Source organism: Lytechinus variegatus, chromosome 10 (genome assembly GCF_018143015.1).
Source record: "Lytechinus variegatus isolate NC3 chromosome 10, Lvar_3.0, whole genome shotgun sequence".
NCBI lineage: Eukaryota > Metazoa > Echinodermata > Echinoidea > Temnopleuroida > Toxopneustidae > Lytechinus > Lytechinus variegatus.
The window spans coordinates 15,799,010-15,804,351 of NC_054749.1; the positions used below are offsets into that span (position 1 = coordinate 15,799,010).

Here is a 5,342-nt window from a genome sequence, read left to right on the forward strand (position 1 = left end):
CACATGACAAGGGTCAATGAACTTTGTCTATTTTGGGGGTATCTGTTGAATTACCATAACTTTGGAAGTTTATGGACCTGATTCATGAAACTTGGACATAAGAGTACAATGTAATCACGTATCACAGAACATTCTAGTGCCAGTTTCAGTTCACATGACCAAGGTCAAAGGTCATTTACTGTCAGTGAACTTTGGCCATGTTGGTATTTTTTGAATTACCATCTTATCTCTGTAACTCTATTGGTCTAGTTCATAAAACTTGGACATAACAGTAATCAAGTATCGTTGAACATCTCTTGTGTGTTTCAGGTCACATGACTTAAGTCAGAGGTAATTTAACGTCATTGAACTTTGGCCAATTTTGAGGTAATTAGATTGCTGGCATAACTTTCAAAGTTTAGAGATATAGTTTATTTATAAAATGTGGATATAGGGGTGATCAAGTATCACTGACAAGTCTTAGGTCGCATGATCAAGGCCCAATATCATTTATTGTCAGTGAACATAGTATTATCATTATATGAATGGTGTATTTTGTGAATAATTATTTTATAGTCAGCACTGCTGCTATATTGAATCGCGTGATGCAGGGGAGACTGCCAGAGGCACTCCACTTGTTATTCAAATCAACATTCTGTTGGGATGAACTTGTCCTTTATATTGTTTTTAGACACTGAAAATGCATGTTTGCCTGTTTTGTAGGCCTGTGAAGCGGAATGGAGCGGAAAGGTTGCCCAGAGACAAACAGAAAAAAAAGATGAAGAACAATGGACAGCGATTTCTACGAAGGCACTTGAAGACAAGACAGATCAAACATCAAATCAGCAGCAATGGGTAAGATTGATTCAGTAATATCAATAAAAATTAATGCTGGATTTTCTGACTCATTTTGGATTCTGTAGGAACTTATAATGATCATAAATTATGAGATTTAGAAATTTATGTATTAATATTCTATTCCAACACAAGATAACACTATGTTTTACACCTAATGCTATTTCTTTGTGCATGTTTGGATCCATTAAGCAATTTCCTTACAGAAAATATATACTTTTCTTACTAAAGGGTGTACAGTTTGAGACTTTTAAAATTAAAAAGGTGATGCAAAAGGAAAAATCACTGTGTAACACAGAAGTAGGCGACCTCATGACACATGACCATTATTGACTGGTGATATTGATAACGTGTGCTGTTGCTGCCCTCGATGATACTGATATATAGATGATGATGTTAGTTAATGAGGATACAAACTGGATGAAAACAAGTGAAATTATGATGATGATGACGACGATGATGACAATGATGACGATGATGATGATGGTGATGATGATTATGATGTTGATGATGAGGAAGGTGATGATGGTAGTGATGGTGATGATGATGATGAAGATGTTCATAAAGAGAATGATGAAAGTGATGGATGGTGAATTGTTGATTTTATTGATGATGATGGTGATGAAGATGATGAAGATGATGATGAGGAAGGTTATGATGATGGCGATGATGATGATAATGGTTGATGCTGATATTGACAATTACTCTTCCATCCATCTAAATTCATCTCCAGACAGTGATCATGATGTGAAAGAGCACGACAAGATCTGGGGCCTGTTTCATGAAAGACTTTCAACTCTTGCAACTCTGCCATTATTGTAACTACCGTGGTAACATGGCTCAAAAGCCAATTCACGTCGAGGTTACAGTTACAATAATGGCATGATTACCATAGTTGTAATTCTTTATGAAACGGGACCAAGGAGGAATGCCATCGTGACGGACAGAGGGAGAGGATCTTTGCCAGTACTTATCCTGATAAACGATCTTGCTTGGAGAAACAGAACAAGATGTGAGTGAGAAGATTGTCCTTGGTCTTTCCAATGCTGGAGGAGGCAGATCAGATGATACACAGTTTGATCAGAGGTTATTCAGTCCATCCAAGGTAAGAACCATAAATTTGAAGGTTGACAAATCAAAGGTCTTAACTATTATGTTCCATAATTTTTTGTCAAGTTGTTCTTTGTTAGTGCATGTATTACAAAATGTGCTTCACAGTGTTTGGGCAGTATGAAGTTAAATTGTGTCAATTTTTCAAGGTTTTCAGAATGCCTTCGTGTTTGTAGTGATTTTGGTCACATAGAGAAAGAAAATATAGTTCAATATCACATATGATGTACATACACAATGAAATTCCTGGTATGAACATGTAATATACAGACAAGCGTTTAGGTTTTATTTGAAGATATTCAGATCCGTCTTGGTTGAGGAGAACCCTAGCAGTTTCAATTGTGGAAGATAAGAGAATGGTGCTGGGTGAAGGATCAGAATATATGAAAACAATGAATTGTAACATTGTGAACATGAAGATGATAATGCTGATAATAATTGCTTCAATATTCAATCCAACTAAATTCATCTCTAGACAATGAAGACAAGATGAGAGAGCAAGACAAGATCAGGGAGGAACGGCATCATGAGAGACAGGAGGAGAGGAACTTTGCCCATACAGGATAATAGCGAGAAGATTGCCCTTGGACTGGAGAAGGCAGATCAGATGATATACAGTAGGTGGTTTCAGACCGCCTAGAAGTTCGCCAGTTCCAGGTATTCTCTGATCGGGAAATTTACCCCGATCAGAAAATACCAGGTATTTTGGTAATGTAAAAGCAAACTACGCGTAATTTCCCCGAAAGAAAATACCCGCTAAATAGTAGGTACTTGTCGAAATTACGAGAACTTTCGTGGGGATTTTTCCAAGGTCGCAGGTATTTTGGCGATGTGAAAGCAAATTACGGGAACTTTTATCCCGCCTTGCCTGCTTATCAGACCACACTGCGCATGCTCGTAACTTCAGGAACTTATCCCGAAGGATGTGTTTCGGGGCGGTGTGAATGCAGGAATAATTAACGGGTATTTTTTAGCCTTAAAAAGTTCTCGTAATTTAACGGGGATTCTTGTGATCGAGGCGGTTTGAAACCGCCTAGTTTGATCAGAGGTTATTCAATCCGTCAAAGGTAAGAACTCTTTGAGGGTTAACAAACTGAAGGCCTTAACCCTGACAGGGGCGGGGTTATTCAGCAAACAGTGGTTGAGCAGTTGTCAATGGAGCATATTGATGTGTATCATTTTACCCAAATAACATCCAAAACTGTTTGGCCAACAATTTAGGTGCAGTACTGTATTAAAGATTATAAATCTCTGTGTAATTTATTTTGACCTTAATAGGAATGAAGAATTAAGTCAATTTGTTCTCATTTTCATGATTCTCATTCCCCACAGTAAAAACCTGGAGCCCATTTCATAAAAATTGATAGTTTTTAAGCTACTGAAATATTTCAATCTCATTAGATGATTCTAAATTTGTTATAGAAACTGTTCATTTTTTGAAAGGGAACCAGGATCTTGGGTGCATAAAAAGTAAGAATTACTGTGAGACAATTTCTTCTATTTTTTTTTGTTAATTCACATCTGAGAATTAAATCATATGTTGAATTTATGTTTATCCCAACAGCAGCAAGGAGTGCTATCCATCAGAGCAAAACCCTGGAATCAAGGGTTAATCTGGTGGAAGTGGCCCAACAGGAACCATGGAGTATGGAATCTGATTCTGAGGAAGTCATTGCGATACTGGAGGAGTAACTCAACAAATTTTGGTCTAATGTCACGAAAATGCCTTGAAATGTGCCACAAGAACCAGTGGTAAGTTTTGCAGTGTTAATTTATTGTTATTGCTGCCTCCTGTTGGAGCTATTAACTGTAGAGTGTATATCTCGTTTTCACTCGTACATCACCATTTTGTTGCAAAATATCAACATCATTCACCATTGTAAACATGCACTTTCAATCTCCGAACATGTTGCACAGATATTCTGATTTAGCTTGATATCCAGCTGCTATTGGGATATGCTTCAATGCTATTCAACTCAGGTTCCTTGACATTATATTTTTTCTTCTAATCTTATTTTCTGATGAGGTGGTATTTCTCTGCAAGATCATTTCTCTTTTTTGACAATATAAAGGATGTGTGCATGCTTTGAAAGTAAACACGTACTTGTTTACTTTACTGCCGCCTTAATAGTAAACACCTTTTTTACAGGATTTTTTTTTCACTTTTCTAAAGAGGGCCCTTTTACACAAAACTTAGTACATAATTGTAGGGCTGTTTTTACCCTCGAAATCAAGCATTCAAATCAACTATTAATTGTGCATTTAGCTCTAAAAACTTTTTTGGCCATAGGAAACACCTTTTTATGAACCATACGATTGATCATAAAGCTATGTGTTATGAGACCCATTGCTAAGAGGCATTCTTGCTATTTTGGTTAATTAGTGACTGAATATTGCGTAAGTGTTCTATATATCACTCACTTATTATTGATAATTTCACCTAATACTCCTGATTTTTGTTTCATTTTTGCATGTAGACATTATAACAAGGGTGAAACCTGAGAAAAGTAGGAATGGATTATTTTTTCAGAGGTGGCTAAGAGACGTCGATGGGTGTGAAGGAACTTGTTTAAACGTAAGTCAATAGCATGCATCTTATTTCATCTGGGGAGCGTTTCATGAAGGGACTTTGTCCGACAAGTTCTGTTTTATCCGACAATTACCATAGTAATAGTACCTCTCAGCCAATCAGAATCAAGGAAAAATGTCAGATCTGACAACTTGTCGGACAAAAATGTTGATGAAACGCTCCCCTGGTGACAATATGCACTACCTGCTTGATTACCAACCATGCATTTATCTCAATTGTTTGGGCATGATATCTTTTACATGTAAATGAGTAAACGTTGTCCCCATAAACCCATTTTCAGGTTATTATTTGTATGCTACATCTATGAAAAAGCTGAGGTCCCAATTTTGTCTCGCCTCCATAGCATAGCCACTTTTCTGACGGCGGCGGCCTCAACATCAAATCTTAACCTAAGATTAAGTTCTTGAAATGTCATAAGTTAGAAACTATATGGACCTAGTAGGGTTAGTTTTAACTTAAAATCTTAACCTGAGGTTAAGTTTTTGAAATGTTATCATAAATATATGGACCTAGTTCATTAAACTTGGACATAAGGTCAATCATGTATCACCAAACATCCTGCATGAGTTTCATGTCACATGACCAAGGTCAAAGGTCATTTAGGGTCAATGAACTTTGGCCGATTTGGGGGTATCTGTTGAATTACAATCAAAACTTTAAAAGTTTTTGGATCTGATTCATGAAACTTGGACATAATAGTAATCAAGTATCACTGAACATCCTGTGCGCATTTTAGGTCACATGACCAAGGTCAAAGGTCAATTAACTTTGGCCATAATGGGGGTACCATCATAACTTTGCAAGTTTA

The 5,342-nt window shown here is 36.8% G+C and overlaps 2 long non-coding RNA genes across 2 annotated transcripts; both read left to right on the forward strand.

Annotated features, from left to right (window-relative positions):
• Positions 1-652: 652 nt before the first annotated feature.
• Positions 653-2,594, forward strand: LOC121423331. Its single transcript, XR_005971269.1, has 3 exons — positions 653-834; positions 1,568-1,939; positions 2,420-2,594. It is a non-coding gene; the product is annotated as an uncharacterized LOC121423331 (long non-coding RNA).
• A 335-nt stretch (positions 2,595-2,929) lies between these two features.
• LOC121422293 lies at positions 2,930-4,513 on the forward strand. Its single transcript, XR_005971145.1, has 3 exons — positions 2,930-3,011; positions 3,509-3,696; positions 4,422-4,513. It is a non-coding gene; the product is annotated as an uncharacterized LOC121422293 (long non-coding RNA).
• The last annotated feature ends 829 nt before the right edge of the window (positions 4,514-5,342 follow it).